Genomic DNA, 17,662 nt, shown 5'->3' with positions numbered 1-17,662 from the left:
GTCAGTTTAATCTTGCTTTGCTGTAACTTTGAGGAAGAAAAGGGAGCTTACGCTTCAGGGTTAGTGGGCGACAGTGCACAGAAAACGCTCAGAAAACAAGGTGACCTCAAAGTTTGTACATTCAGTGTGCGTAGGTGTGAGTGATCTTTGTGTGTTTAAGAAAGTGTAGTGCCTAAGACAAACACGAGGACAAAGAATGACGCTGCATGTCTGGGAACTAAATGCATGGCCGTCTGGTCGCCAGGGAAACAATTGTTCTTATCAATCCTCGATTAAACAACGTCGGTAATTTGCAGTCCTGCTGTAACAAGACTGCTCTCAGATCACAGATGTGTCTGAACGGATCCGTCAGAGGTCAGAGGAGGTCATTTTGTCAGTGGCTCCTGTGGAAGGGTTTGTTTGTGCCTCAGATATAAAAGCCCACACACACACACACACATGTGGACAGTGATGCAGTGAAGCCACCACAGATGGATTTGGAGCTTTAATATCCAATTGTTCTTGTATTCTGTCCGACACTGCTGCGATGCAGCCCGATCTCCCTTTGTCCTTGGAACGGTTGCGTCTGTGTAATATATTCTGCAGTTTTTTTGGTTCTATGAATTTGAACAACTTTTCCTCCGGCTCTGCAGAATCCATCTCTCTGCACGGCTCGATATTGTCCCTCCTGTTTCCGTCAGAACCTCCAGTCCCCACACGTGCAGAAACAAAGCTGCGACACAGTCAGAGGCGGAAACTCAAATCAGCTCAGAGAACAGTTTATTTCCTGTGGTGGAAGATTAGGTTTAAAGATGAAGATGAATCTGGGAATGACAGTCTCTCTGAGAACTGAGCTCACTCTTCAGGTTCTTTTGGAGGGGACTGTAAATGTAGTAGTATCTAATGGTGTTGGTTTTCACATTTAAGTCATTGTATTTGTAAAAAAAAATCAGAAAAAACATATTTTTTACTTCACACACAGTATAATATACATAATTAATATTGGTATTTTGAATCTAAAGCTGCAGAACACGTATCACCCCCATGAGGAATTCTGAGTAATTACCAAAATAAAGAATGCCTTTCTGATCAATATCACAAGATTCTGTTACCAGAAGAATTCACGTCTGAAAGTCCTGGTGACGAGTCTATGTTTGAAAGTGACGCACTACAGTTTACAGTGTTTTCATGATGTGATTGGTAGAACATGCATTTAGCTTCTCAATCCTTCAACAGTATTTGTGTTATATATTATTTCTGGTAACCTTTCTATTAAACACCATGATCCCCTGCTTCCATTGTTTATTGAAGAATAGCCCAGAGGTTCATCCTCATCCATCCAGCCCCTGAACACCTGTATAAGATATTCAGCTCCAACTCTTGATCCTCTCACATGGAGCTGAGGCCATTTTTCATTCTTCACATCTGTGAATCTTCTGAACAGTTCCAAAACTCCCCTTGGCAGTTTAGTGATCGTTCTCAGCTGTTTGTGTGCCCTCAGGCCAGGGCAGGCTTTGTGCTCCAGCTGCAGGCTCTGCTGTGGTCATGGGGCCCCACAGAAGGGCACTATTGTCCATTCATGGGATTCTCTGTGTGAGAGGTCAGACGAGAGAGAGCCCGCACTGGAGCTTGGCAGGAAATAAAGGTGAAGAGGCAGTTTGGTGGGTTGTGTAAATGTCTCGAATAAAAAAGTCCAAGTAAGATCAGAAAAAGTGACGTCGTGATTTTATACTGACAGAAAAATCCATGCAAGTGTGTCGTTTTTCCTGCACTGAGAACCCAGAGCACCTCACAGATGTGCAGATAAATCTTCATTTCCCACTCAGTCAGTGCAGCGCTGCTTGGAGCCAGAGGCACCGTTCAGGAACCAAAGAACCTGCAGAACAAATTGGAGAACAAACGGTCACACGGGCTCAGGAGGTGACCAGTGATAACGCTTCATTGAGAGATTTTTAAAAAAAGGACATGAATTCAAAGGAGGCATCATCAGAAAGTGTACCTGATACCCAATCCGCATTTTTCTGGACTGTGGGATGGAACCTGGAGAACCTGGAGAACCTGGAGAAAACCCACACGCAGAAAGGCCGCAGGTCAACCATGCTGCTTTTACTGCTCAAGCATCGTAACAACACTTCCGGCATGTTCAGCTAAATAGGTCGATTTGTCATATTCACAATGACTGGAATAAAAAATCTAATTATCTTTGTTTTTCTTACTGAATTCAGCCTCTGTGGAATAAGACACTGCGCTGACAAGCTTCAGGAGGAAGATTCATTGGACCTTCATTAATCACCTTTTAACCACTTATGTCTCCACACACAGTGCAGCCAATCATTTTGTATATAAGCAGCAAACAAAAGCTAGAATTAAAAAATGAGAGAGGGAAAAACATTGAGTTGTCTGCTTTCAGACAATGCACGTCTGCACTGTTTTGTTGCACTACCAAACACGGTCATCGATTTCCAGCCACAGATAACGACTCTGCTCTCTGAGAAACAAAAGACCACCTACGTGGAGGCAGCGCGTCAACATGGACTGCAGCATTTCTCTGTTTTCTGGTCTCTGTCCAGGGAAAACACTTCACAATCAGACAATAAGAGACAACCGTCATAATTCAGGACACTGTGGAGGGGCCGACACAGATGTCTGGACTGTTGTGTTGTAGTTGTAGTTGTGTTGTGTTGTAGTTGTGTTTGTGTTGTAGTTGTGTTTGTGTTGTAGTTGTGTTGTAGTTGTGGTTGTGTTGTGGTTGTGTTGGTTGTATTGTGGTTGTGTTGTGGTTATGTTGTGTTATTTATTTTGTGTTGTGTTTTTGTTTGTGTTGTGAATTTGTGTTGTAGTATATTTGTGTTATTAATTTATGTTGTAGATTGTATTTGTGCTGTGTTGTAGTTATATTGTGTTGTGTTTGTAAGTATTTGCTTAAGTATTTGAGATTGTGTTATGGTGTATTGGTTATGTGTAGATATATTGTATTGTATTTGTATTATAGTGTATTTATGCTAATGTTGAATTGTATTTATGTTATGGTGTATTTGTGTTATGGTGTATTTGTATTTGTAGATTGTATTGTATTGTAATTATATATTTGTGTTGTAGTTGTATTCATTTACAGTTAGTTTAATATTTATGCTATTATTGTAGATTGTATTCGTTTTATGCGTAATTATATTTATAGTGTATTGTATTTATATGTTATATTTGTAGTTGTGTTGTATTTATGGTGTATTGTGTTGTGTTGTAGTTGTCTTGTGTTGTAGTTATATTTATTAATTGTTGTTATGTTTCGTTGTGGTTATGTTGTAGTTATGTTGTGTTGTCGTTGTGTTGTAGTTGTATTTATTATTTATGGTATGTTGTGTTGTGTTATTTGGGAATTTGTGTTGAATTTATTATTTATGTTGTGTTGTAGTTGTGTTGTGTTGTATTGGTTATTATTTGTAGTTGTAGTTGTATTTGTGTTGTGTTGTAGTTATGTTGTGTTGTAGTTGTGTTGTGTTGTAGTTGTAGTTGTGTTGTAGTTGTAAGGCAACAGTCAATGATACATGACATGAGAAGGAGCTGATTTAAAGTATAACACTTTCAAACTGTGATGTGATGAGCAACAGTAAGGACAGGACATTCACATGTACATGATTTCGTCTCCAGGTAACCTTGTCCACTTGAGCTTCATGCTACAAACCAGTGCTGACTACATATTTCATTATTATGTTCCACAAAATCCTGTGAGCACCAAAGCGAACAATGAATTCTTGCAGTTCTGCTGACGTTTGTTTTCAAGCATTCATTTTGTGTTTAATTCTGTTTGCAGGGAAAAAAACAAACATTTAAATGCTTCATTTCTTTGTAATGAAATGAAGTGCAAATTCAAACTTCTATATGTGCAATTAATAGAGCAGTCGATGTCATGGCGATAGAATAATGACACCACCTGCACATGATGTATATTGTGAGTCTCACTTTTTTCCTCTTGTTTTTTTGTGTGGAATTATGAAAATGCAGTTTTCATCACAACTGCTTTACCTGATGTGTGACTAAGTAAACATGAATCTATCCATGACATGGAAACAGCAGACAGTGAAGTGAAGCTAAGTAGCAACTGTGTAATATTTCAAATATTATAACAGCTCATTCCCAGGTAACACCACCTGAAACAACTACAGGGACATGAGAGTTGACACCTCAAACGTCTTTGAGGTGTCAAATAATGTCACAGAGGAGTCTTTTCCTGAGCGAGACAGAGCTGGACATGCAGACAACTGCATGAAAACCCTGACGTCCAGACACTGATTCACCTCAGCCTTACAAAGACGTCAGACTGAAATCTAATTCCTCATTTTCTGTCAACACGCAGTGTATTTTGTGCGTGAACGTAATGAGTTGTGCTAATATCATTACACCTCAGGGAAATTCTCTTCTTCTTCTTCTTCTTCTTCTTTGTGAGAGGATTTGAAGTGAACGGGAAGGTGGAGGTGAGACGCTCCTGTGAGACGTTCCGTTCAGCTGACGCCTAATGAGTTCTCTGCAGAAAACAATTAGATTTCAGTCACGCAAGACGAGAGAGAGATCGGGCGTCACGCCACAATGAGTGCGCGCAACACTTTGTCTTTACATTTCTGATTTTGAATGTTGAATGAATTAAACCTGTGTTTGTCCTGTTGTTTTCTGTATTTGTTGTTTTGTTGTTCTTCTACTCTGATGGTGTCTGTGCCTTGATATCGCACAAGCACCATCAGAAAAACACAAAACAAAACAAAAACCTCAGGAAATTCTTGCTTTTGAGATGAAATATTGATCAAATCTGGCCACACCGTGTGAAGGTCAGGTCTTCTTCTGTACCGCAGGAGTACAAAGGCTGCTGTGGCTCAGCGTGGAGTGTCCCCGTGTGCCACATCAATAACCCTGGACATTTGTAGGGAGGTGTGAGGCGGCAGGGTTAAGACTGGTGTACAAAGCATGGGCTCCCAGGCTCTGGTGTGACCATTAGCTTGGTGAGAGCCCCTGTGGTGCGTGGTGAGTGTGAGGCTGGTGCAGCACCACGGGCTTTTTGTTTAGACACGACAGGATCTGCAACTCAGCCGGGAACAGATGATCATGGTCAGTGTTAGTCAACAGGAATAAACACAGCACGATGTTTTATTATACTTCATTTTTCATTATACTTCATTCATATATATATATATATATATATGTATATGTATATATATGTATATATATATGTATATATATGTATATATATGTATATATATATATATATATATATATATGTATATCAAGAGTCAAAGCAGCTCTGTGGAGGCCATTACAATAACCCACAATATTCACTTTGATGCAAACTGGAGCAACAATTACAAACACTTTACACACTTTAACATTTATTTAAAAAAACAAACACAACAATAGACACAACTGTCTATTGTTGAACTGTCTTTCAACAAGCGTTCGTCCAGTGGTCCCATTTTTAAAACCCTAAACACAAATAGCACAGCATCGGTCTCTTGTGGACATTCGCACATTTCATGTCCTTTTCACCCAATATGCAGTCAGTGAACACATTTAAGCTATACCTCCCAACAAAATGATGGATTCTTTTTGTATTATTTACAAATGTTAACACACAAAACAATATTCCAAACCTTAGATGCAGTATAAAAACCTCAGTATATTTGCTTTTTACTGGAACGCTTTTGAATGTGAACATTCCACGTGGACATTTAGTGGACAAACGCTGGATTGCATGTTTTGCATGTAAATAGCTGTAAAACTGAAACATTAAAGTCGATGCAGTTTTTGTAACATCAACAATAGTGTGCGCAGAGAAAGATGCGTTCTATTTTGAAATGAAGAGTTGGTATATATTCACCAAAATGTGCTTTTGAGAGGAAAATGACCCATTTGGCCAATAGTGTTTTGTACGTGTGAGTCTGTGTTAAGAGTTTAGTAAAAGTATCTGAAGAACTCTAATTCCTGGCTCCTCGTCTACGTGACACTGAAGCCCGATGTTGCTCCTGCAGTGTGTGAATGAAAGATGAGTGATTGAAAAATGGACTGCACGTGGATGTGCAGCGTGAAAGTGTGAGTGAGTGAGTGAGTGAGTAAAGAAGCTTTAAATACAGACCATTACCGTAGCATCATTAGTGACAGGGAGGGGCAAGTGTTTACCACTCAAACCTGTTTAGTGTTCACATTTGCGTCAGTGCTTTGTTGAGTGGTTTTACTTGAGAAAAGAACATTTTCCATGAACTGCTGATTCTAATTCACGAGCGCGAGCGACCGCAGTGACTCACGCATCAGAATACTGATGTTAGGCGAACAGTGACTTTGGTCTTTGTTTTCGTGTCTCTCTGAATGTAAAGTCACTTCGCTGTGAAGAAAGCGTCTGCATCCTCAGGGACGTCGCTCTTACGGCGTGAAATCATGCAGCATCTCAGCCAGGGAATCATTGTGTGGTCAGAAAACAGTGCTGCAGTGATGCTATTGTCAGTTCACCACACTTTTAAACCTGCTATCACATGCTGCTTCGCTAATATGTGCCATTAATAACACATCACATCCAAACAGGTGTTTGGTGTCACTTTTCACGTTATTTGTTTTCAAATGGATCCAGTTCTTTGTGTGTAAGATGGTTGAGGCTGCAATGCTTCTCTCTTGCCAAGGAAACCAAGGAGATAATCAATATAACATGCCAAACAATAGAACACAATGATTTGAGTTTAATTCCCTCCGCTCCAGAATCATTAATGTTCCTGTTGCAGAACATTGATTTCCTCCACACCAGAGTGACTGGAACAGAAAGGCATACAGCAGTGAGGAGGGAAAGTACATCAAACACACACACACTCAACTGTTATTCACTGAAGAAACTGTAGGAACAAATCTGTTGTATGAGTATTAACACTTATAGGCAACAGTCACCATTATTGTTCACATTATACAAATAATATATACATTATTCAAACAACAATGAGGCCAATTACAAAGCTAAGATAAACCATTTTTACAAACACAATAACTGACACGGTTTGCCAAGGCTCTGCAGTATCTTTGTTTTGAAGGAAATAAAGAAGTTGTAACCTTGAAAATAACCTTTTTATTCAGAGTTAGTTGGATATGGACAAGGCTGTCAAACTAACAGCAAGATAATGATCACATGATCGTAACCCACCCGTACTTTTCGGGTACTGAATCAGACGAGGGCCCACGGAGTTAGCACTCTTGTCTTTGCAGCATGAAGACCAAGGGTCTTTGTGCATGGAGTTTGCATGTTCTCCTTGTGTGTGTGTGTGTGTGTGTGTTTTCTGCAGGTTCTCTTCCTCCCACAGCCCAAAAACATGAAATATGAATATAATAGACCAACAACATGGACCAAAATGTATGAATGCACCCTTAAACTCAGAGTAGGGATGTAAAGTAAAAGAGGCATTACATTATTTATTCAGTGGATCTGCTTAACAAGCTGTGGTCTTATGTATGTGTCTATATGTAGTGATAATCTTAATGAAATAGAGCCATGTGTTAATGTTCCATTAGCAGCATATACAGAACATTCAGAACGTTTCATATTCTCTCCGATGAAAACACAGCCGTGTTAAACTGCTGAAGTGAAGGAGGTTTGTTCAGAGAGGCCAACGTGTAATTAATTAACCATTTCCCAAGGGCAGAGAATGACAGCCACATTTCAGGGTTTCTATTACAGGGTGTTCAGTTGCAGGCCCTCAGGAGCCTCCGGGGGCCGCCACAACTCAGGAATCTCCAGCGCTCAAATCAGATACATGATAAATATTCAATGACATTTGGGCTTATGGGCAACAGCGGGCTCTGTTTCCCTGAACTTGATGGAGAAATGGTGGGTGGGTGGAGGGGGTTGGGGGGGGTTGATGGAGCAACGTAATACAGATCCTCAAACCAAAGCACACGTCTGCATCAACAGCCCCTTGGGATCCACCCTCTGATCTCCAAAACCGTAGACGCCACTGTCAGTAAGCGATCCCCGCAGCACACTCCTCCCCTTACAGGTAAAAGCATGCCGCAGGACCCAAACCAAGTTCACATGAGAGGGGAAAGTGGAATTCTATCAAAGCTAACTGTTCAAATGTTTATGTGTTTATAAGAAAGTCACTGTTATCGTCCTGACTCGTCTCCTGTTCCAGTGAAGGGTTAATGTTGGCTGTGTTTGCTTTTCCCTGACGGCGTGATCAATAGAACAGATTACTGTCTCACTGCTGTGTGTATGAGCTCGGCACAGCTGTGATGGAGAGTACGAGCCGTTTGTTAGTGTCAGCCTGAAATGGTATAGATCGTTTTTTTTTTTTTTGTTTTAGGGCAAATAAATCAGACAATGGTTTGGCCTTTGGTATCTGAAAACAAAACATTTGAATTTCATCAAAAAAAACACACACATACACTTTATCTGAAGCTACACATCAACATACTGAACAAAGAGTTATGTTAATGAGGAAGAGGATGGTGCTCTCAGCCGCTGACCTTCACTAAGTCATCAGACCCGCACACAGCTGCAGCTCACACACCAATGGCTTTTACTGCAGAGCAACACAACAGCCTGGGATTGTACATGTGCATTATGTGCATGATGTGTGTTTCTGTCCCCCATCTTTCCTTTCACCCCAACCGGTCGAGGCAGATGACCGCACATCTCTGAGTCTGGTTCTGTCAGAGATTTCTTCTTCTTTCTCTCCACTGATGCCTAGTGTTTGCTCATTGTGTGAACTGTTGAGGTTCTCTGCTCTCTTTGATGTTGTCTATGTACAGTGCCTTGACATAATGTATGTTATGATTTGGCGCTATACAAATAAAATTGAATTGAATTGAATTGAATTGAATTGAATTGAATGTCAGAAGTGACATTTGTATAAATTGGTATTATCAATAATATTGTTTGATTCCACAAATATTCACTTACAACCACCCTGTGTGCTAACCTTGGCTAAACCAGCAGAAACATCACTAATGAAAGTCTGTCCAGTAAAGAAAGAAAAATAATCTTCAAACAATATTAATTCATTCCCAGTAAACTCTACAAATTATGTAAATATACATATATATACATGAATATATATATATATATATATATATATATATATATATATATATATATATATATATATATATATATATATATATATATATATATATATATATATATATATATATATATTTATATATATATATATATATATATATATATATATATACATATATATATACATATGTGTGTAAAAAACTAAATAAACTAACCAGGCGTAATACACAAGTGACTGTGGTAAACTGTAACCAAATGTATCTACTCAACTAAAACAGCATATAAAGCACAGGCAGTAGAGAAAACAGTCAGTGTACATGTCTGTAGTCATGTCTGTAGTCAGTCAGTCAGTGTACATGTCTGTAGTCATGTCTGTAGTCAGTCAGTCAGTCAGTCAGTGTACATGTCTGTAGTCAGTCAGTCAGTCAGTCAGTGTACATGTCTGTAGTCATGTCTGTAGTCAGTCAGTCAGTCAGTGTACATGTCTGTAGTCAGTCAGTGTACATATCTGTAGTCATGTCTGTAGTCAGTCAGTCAGTGTACATGTCTGTAGTCAGTCAGTCAGTCAGTCAGTGTACATGTCTGTAGTCAGTCAGTCAGTCAGTCAGTGTACATGTCTGTAGTCATGTCTGTTGCCAGTCAGTCAGTGTACATGTCTGTAGTCAGTCAGTCAGTCAGTGTACATGTCGTATTCATGTCTGTAGTCATGTCAGTCAGTCAGTGTACATGTCTCATGTAGTCAGTCAGTCAGTCAGTAGTCATCAGTCAGTCAGTCCAGTCAGTCGTCAGTGTACATGTCTGTAGTCATGTCGGTCAGTCCAGTCAGTCAGTCAGTCAGTGTACATGTCTGTAGTCATGTCTGCAGTCAGTCAGTCAGTCAGTGTACATGTCTGTAGTCAGTCATGTCAGTCAGTCAGTCAGTAGTCAGCAGTCAGTACATGTCTGTAGTCAGTCTGCAGTCAGTCAGTCAGTGTACATGTCTGTTCAGTCAGTCAGTCAGTCGTCATGTCATGTCTGTCAGTCATGTCAGTAGTCAGTCAGTCTCAGCGTACATGTCTGTAGTCATGTCAGTCAGTCATCGTAGTCAGTCAGTACATGTCTTCATGTCGTAGTCATGTGTCATGTCAGTCAGCATGTCTGTGTCAGCAGTCAGTCAGTGTACATAGTCATGTGTCGTCAGTGTACATCAGTGTCAGTCAGTCATGTCTGTACAGTCAGTCATGTCATGTCAGTCAGTCATGTGTAGTCAGTCAGTCATGTCTGTAGTCATGTCTGTTCAGTCAGTGTACATGTCTGTAGTCATGTCTGTAGTCAGTCAGTCAGTGTACATGTCTGTAGTCATGTCTGTAATCAGTCAGTGTACATGTCTGTAGTCATGTCTGTAGTCAGTCAGTCAGTCAGTCAGTGCCCTTGCAGCAAACACGGCCCTGCACGGAGTCTTAAGACACACTCATCTTCCTAAACATGAGCCACAACACAACATCTTTGCTTTGGCTCTAAGGCTCAATCTCATTCCACCCACCGCCTTGTCCACCCCCAGCCCCGCCCCTCTGTTTCACCTGGAAACAGATGATGTCACGATTGTTGTAAAGTACTGAACTAACCAACCCTTCAGATGCACACCTCAGACTGGAGGGTTATCAGACTTTTATAAACCGGTCCACCAGTTATGTGGTTTGACTCCATGAAAGCAACATTAGCATGTGCCGTCTGTAATCTGAGGTAGATTACAGACAGCGGAGGAGATATGATGAGAGGAAGCAGCACTGGTGATGAAAGTGAATTAGTGCTGTATGAGTTGATTGCTCTCTGCCACTACTGTGGTGCACTTCTTGAAGCTCATGGCAGGCGGCAGACGTTAAAACTTAGTGGACACACAGTTACACACTGATGCAGCGAGCCTTAATCCTATTAGAATAGATGGTTTACACCAAGCTAATAGAGAAACACGTAATCTCATTGCTGCTGAAAAAGAAAGATTGCCCTAAAGATACTTAGAGTGGTATTCATTTCAGTGTATTGATGGAGGCCAGAGAAGGCAATGAGGCTGATACTGTGTCTCTGGTGAGACATTTGACAGAGGGAAGCGGGTTACATGAATACTTCATAGGCTTTGGGTGCATGTTACCACATATCCACAACCTGTTTGTCCTGCTGGAAATAACACACTCTATGTCACAGGAATGCAGCAATGTAAAGACATGGGATATCCAAAATGTAAAAAGCTTAATTTGCATTATGACATGATGTCTGTGACATGTTTACCAAAATCAGGATAGCTGTCATCGCCATGACAACTGCAGGCTGACCATAAAGTGAGGACTGAATGAGCATCAGTGACTAACCTGTAATAATGAATCAACAAGAGACCAGAGGATATTATGTCTGATATTAAGTCTTTGGCTCACATTGTTATTTTCAACATTTCTCTGACCAAATGATAGCACCGAGCACAGCTTTGGAACATGGTGTTAAACTGCAGGTGAAACTAAAACTTCCAGTCTAGTTACAGATAATCCCAGCGTTGTCGTTATCTTTTTAAATTCGGGGCTGGGTGGTTGGTTGGATACGTTGATTTGACGGTTTACGGCACAAAAACAGGTTGAGATGTGAAATAACCTAAAGAGCTGGGAGAAGCTATTTGTCAGTATTTGTCCTCAGTGATACCAACAATCTGTTTTCCAATTAAATCCAGTGAAGCTTCAAATGGATCTTGATCATCAAAGCGTCCAGATCTTAAGAATCAGCAGTGTTTTTCATCCACACCGACACAGCGGCTCTTTTAATCTGTACCTGCTCCGCAGTCAGTAGCACAATGCAAAGTAATCTATGCAGCAGAAGGTGATGCAGCCACGCACTCGGAACATCAGACTGGAAACACCGTGTCTGAGTCAGCAGTGGTGCCGTCGTTTGACATTTGGAGCTTAAACGAGACAAAGTGCAAAAGAAAATGACAGGAAATGAGATCGGAGGAGGAGGAGAGACGAGAGCAAACCTTTTCCTGCTTTTGCAAAATACTTGTTCATTTAAACCCTGCAGCACATGACAGGAAGTAAGAGGAATATTTCAAATAACAGACAAGCCCTCTTCAAACCCACGTGTTTAAAATAGCTTACGCTCTGGAATTCCTCTCATCGTTGTCGTCCTGTTTTTGTTCTTATTGTTTGTTTGTTACAGTGTCCTTGGGTGCTTGAAATAGTAGTTAGTAGGAGCAAGACAGAATACCTGTGTGTGAATGACAGTGAGACAGGTGGTACAGTGAAGCTAATGGAGAAACAAGAAGCGATGGAACCGAAGTCTCAAAGTAAAAATGTTATTATTGTCTTCTAGTCTTCAGTCCATGGTCTCACCTACTTCTTATTAAGACAACGCTGTTTCACATGTTGGATTATTAAATAGATCCTGTTGTAATGTTGTTTAAATGTCATTTGAGTGTAATAAATAGTTATTTTATGACAGAAAACACCACACACTGATTTCTGTCAGTCTGTTAGCATGCATTAGCTCATGAAGTAGCCATGCAGGTCATTCAGCTGCATTTAGCCAGTTAACATGTGACAGCACAGACTATGCTGCATGAAAGCTGCGCGACGAGCCGGTTAAAGCAGCACGTTCCCTGCTGAAGTGCCTCTGAGCACCATGTGCTGCTGCTCTGTCAATGACGAAGCATTTCTTTAGATAAATGTATTCACAACAATGACGATGACACATCTGGCATTGAACACACTGCGCTTTGATGCACAACTGGAGGAATTAGAGGCCGATTTTCTTTCTTCATGTTTTCGTTGTAATAATGGCTCGGTGCAGAGCGTGCCAGTGGTGCAGACAGGCTCATTAAAGGCTGTCTCCCCCTGGGTGACAGCAGCCATTTGTTTAAAAGCCTATCTCCTCTCCAGCAAAGCCAGATGTGATAAGTCAGAGACGCGGGACAAATGACAGCCAATGCTTCACATCAGCTAAGATGCAAGACGAGGGTGCATCTTTCTCTCATGTGGAGAGAAAGACAATGTAATATGTGCAGCAACACATGAGGAGTCCTGAAGACTGAAGATAACAGAAAACCAGTGGTTCAGTTATTGTTTTTCTTCTTTATAATAAACAACATTCATGGGCCACATTGAAAACACACATTCTATCTATTTAACTACTTTTGTGTCTCTGTCCTTATTGTTGTCATTCTAACTCTTGTTATTTCTTTGTTTTTGACAGTTTGGCGTTTCTTGTAGTCTGTGACAGATGTGTGACTTCCTACTGAAGAGTCCAGGAGTTTAGTTGAATGCAGTATTTAGAGAATTGAGCAGGTATGCAGAGTTTGGCTCAGACATCTACAGCAGGGCTGTCAAACTCAAACGACCTGGGGGCCAGTGAGCATCTAGTCTGGTCAAGAGGGGGCCAGTCTAGAGAAAAGAAACAGTTCATATGAGATATTCACCTTGATATGAGACAGAATTTCAAAGTAAAAGTTGTTTGCTTGTTTTGATATAAAATTGCGTATACTTCACAATAAAAATCTATTTATGATAAATAGATAGAACATTTAGCAAAGAATGACGAGGATAACTATTATTATTAAAACAGCTTAAATATCTGTTATTTAATGTTGAGTGTGATACATTTAATAAAGCAATAATTACAACCCAATGTCTTATTACTATTATAAGAAATATTTATTTTGTGGTGGGCGGGGCCACATGTAATCGATTGGAGGGCCGCATGTGGCCCGCGGGCTGCCAGTTTGACACCCATGATCTATTATATCACATTCTCCTCATCAGTGAGGTTTTTATTGAGAGTTTATTTTAGCCATTTGCTCACTCACTATAAAACTTGAAAAGCGTGACTTTCAGCATCTGCAGTACTTTTCTTTTCTTGGGTTCGGCTGCTATGTTACGATGCTCGTCACTGATGACAGGTGTTCCCCCCACACACACACACACACACACACACGTTGGTCATGTGCGTGTGCAGCGTTAGGTCCATGCTTCACATGTGTGTAAACTCAGCCTCACACGCTCTGATCCAACGTGAACTGTGGGAGGTGTGAAGGGTTAATGTGCTGCAGTCGCGTCTGTCTGTGTCTCACCTACATTACAGCAGTCTCCCTCTGGCTGTATCGAGTGTCTGCTGCTCAGGATGTGGTGCAACAATTAATCCTCAGATTGATTCACTTCCTATTGAATTGCCCCCAAACTCAAGCTGTAATTTAAGCTGCCCTTGTTCATGCTAGACCCTGCCTCACACACAACATATAAGACATTTGTGTTACAGCTGAGAGTCACTTCCTCTTAAGTTCAGTCAGTGGAGCGTTTTGTTTTGCATGAACGAGGTCCCTGATTGAAACAGAACTAATCCCATAATATGCAATATGAAAGAAACCGTTCCATTGACATCAGTTTACTCAGCTGTTTATTCAGGTGTCGCTGCAGCTGCCGCGGACTTCCGCCGATCACATTTCTATTGATAACATGTTGGAGCAGCACTTTCAGGCTGAGATTTCATATCACTTTCAGGAGATAATATATTTGTATTAAAAGGCTCTCAGTGCAATCCATCTTTCCTCTGGGACATGAACACGATGCTTAATAAGTTTGATAAGCAGCAGCAGCAGCAGCAGCGTCTTTTCATACACTTTTCATTACGATCACAGTGCAGCACGATCGGGCTCAAGGGGCTGCTTTGAAATTGTGAGAACAAATATTTCACAACTGGGAAATTTGTGTTAGATTCAACGCAGTGTCCGGGACCGTACAGCATGAACATCATTGTGCAACAATACTGATCTGCTTCAAAGGCGATGTGCTTGTCAAAAGTCCTTTAAAAGCCACAAAGTGCCAGAGGGAAAACCGCTCGGCTGCTCTTTGATCTAGCCTGGTCCAGAGCTTTTGATAAGAGCTTCTGAAGTAAACCAGGTAAACATTGTCATTCAAGACGCCAGCTTGGTTGTGTGGCGCAGTCGTTTGTGTAAGCTGCAGTAAGTTCAAACTGAAGTGAAAGCCTGTGAAATGCCGTCTTCTTCGGTTTGATTCCTTTCCCTCTTTTTGGGGAACGATCCGAATCCTTTGAAAACACGTGTTAGCTGATTCTCGCGCTTCAGGATAATGAACTGTGTGAACTTCAGAGCACAAGAAATCAAAAGCATCGGGATTAATGTATGCAACTATGACATGAGGACACGTCTTTGTGTACGTGCAGAGTTTATTATCTGGACACTGATGATGAATATTTGTTCACTGCTGCATTTCATGTCCAGACGTCAGTGCACATCTGAAAGCAACAATATGTAACCTGGACATGCTGTGACATGCTTGTGACACCACAATAAAAAATCTATGTTGACTATTATTAAGGTAAACCACTCACACAGTCAGTTCCTTAAATAACCTTAAAACCATAAAAAAATCTAGGTGATTTTTGTCATTGTTGACTAATATTTAATATATATATAATGTGACACTGCACAGGTAATGGAAGTTTGTCGTGCATGTGAGTGTAAAGCAGATATTCTCAGCTGGCGTTTCATCGCTGTGGTCATTAGAAGTTTCCATAAAGCAAAAGTCATTCGGTCGAGTACTTTTCTACTGAGCCACTGTCATTTGTGTGCTGGAATACTAAGTGACTGTGAACCATTGTACTTCATATTTCATGTTTAAACAGAGCTCACTGCCGTTTCCACCACAGCACAAAGCTAAACCATGTCGCATCTTGTCTGTAGCAAACAGCTAAAAGCCTCAAGGATTATAGGCTTATCATTTGAACACATGAATGTATTATGTGAACAAATTGCAAATTTCCTTTCCACCAGTCGAACAGCTGACCAATTACCTTCACATGGCTGAGGACAAAAGTGTGAAACAGAGCCGCTTATTTCTTTGTCAGATAAATAGATGACAGTGGACGAGTAAAAATACCACCTTCACTCCACTTTCCTCTTTGAAACAAGGTGAGAAAAGAAATTCTCATCTTCTTAAATGCATGACAAGCGTTTAGTTTAAAAACCTTCCTCTGACCTGTCTGAGACTGATGGTATTTCACTGCACACAAACAACAACAATACAACTGTCGCAGCTATATGACAAAATGCTGCGGGAGATGAATACACTGCAGCAGCTGTTTCACTCACTGTACCGACACAGAGATTTGGGGCTTATCCTTAACAAAGCATGTCCTGCTTCTCTCCATTCAAGACAATAACACCTGACACCTGCAGTGAGCAGAGGAAGGAGCTCATTCTCAGACAACATGCTGAAATCTAAATGATTTTAGATGGACGTTTGCTCTCATGCTCCCTAGATGATGTGAGAGGCATTTTGTTCATATGTATTATATTACATTAGAGTGAAGCTCCTCACCATGTCACTGGGGTGAGGGTCAGATTCTGCACCAGGTGTGCCCATTTAGTTCCATCCATCTATTATTCCAATATACATCCACGCTACATTTAGTTTGAAATGCATTGCACCTGCAGTTTTTATGTCTGGAAACCCCACTTCCGGGTTAGAGGTCGCGTCCCAGACAGGTGTTATTGTAACCACCTGCTGCTTTGGTGTTGTATTTGCTGCTGCTTACCCTGCGGCGCTTACACTGAGTGAACGAGTGTGTGAACGTGTGACCGTGTGCTTATTTTATCCTGTGTTTTGTAATTGAGGTCATTGTGTTTTCTTCTTTTGTTTTGAGGGTATAATCTCACTAATTTGTTCTCCCCTTTTCACTTGCTGTGTCCCTGGGAGTGGGTTTTCTTCACGGAGACCTGGTGATTTTGGTGTGTTTCTTTAGTGGACCCCTCCCCTGCCCTCTAGCCTTCATCCATCCACTTTGGCCTCTCAGGTTTAATAAAAATGATATGTTAACTTGGTCGTGAACAACTAACGTCTCCTGTCTTAACCTGAACCTGTGTGCCTTGTATCTAACAGTAATTCCCTGGGTGGTGTTGTCAAGCTTTCAGTATTAGTTTCCTACCTTATCACCTCCTACGTTCACCACAGCTGTTTATGCACACACCAGCATCGTTAAACACCAACATTTTAAAAGTTAAAATGGAGACATAACTTTGTCAGTTACAAAAATGAACAAATATCAAAATGTAATTTAACTTAACACCAATATACAACGACACCGTTCAATGTTTTTACGGCACATGTGTGCAAAGCTCATGGAGAAGTGATGAATATATAGTAGAGGACGATCAGTGAACATGAGACGCATCAGTCTGATCAATAATGAGCTGATGACAGTGAGATTACAATACATGGCCCCACCTTGTTTCAAGGTCGCTGCTTTGTAGATAAATGTCAAAGGTTTGCTGTCATGCACAATCTTACAGCTACTCGAGAAATGAGTAAAAATCAGTAATAGTTTGTTGTCTTTCGTTCTTTAAGAATTTCTTACCAATGTCCTGGTTCCTTTAGATTAGTCATTAGTGTAGAGTCAGTGGCAGCTGTGCAGCAATGAACTATGTAGACATTGTAAAGGAAGGGATTTAATTTTAATGCAAAATGAATAACTCAAGATGCTGAATATAAAATAGTTATTTTTTCATTTAAAAAAAATTAAAAAATTAAAAATCAATGTTCTTTAATTGAGTCAGTGTAGTTTGTCTGCCCACGCTGCTTTAACTGGTAAATGGTCTGTATTTATATAGTTCTA

This window comes from Solea senegalensis, linkage group LG10 (assembly GCF_019176455.1).
Source record: "Solea senegalensis isolate Sse05_10M linkage group LG10, IFAPA_SoseM_1, whole genome shotgun sequence".
NCBI lineage: Eukaryota > Metazoa > Chordata > Actinopteri > Pleuronectiformes > Soleidae > Solea > Solea senegalensis.
This window is presented reverse-complemented; position numbering follows the sequence as displayed.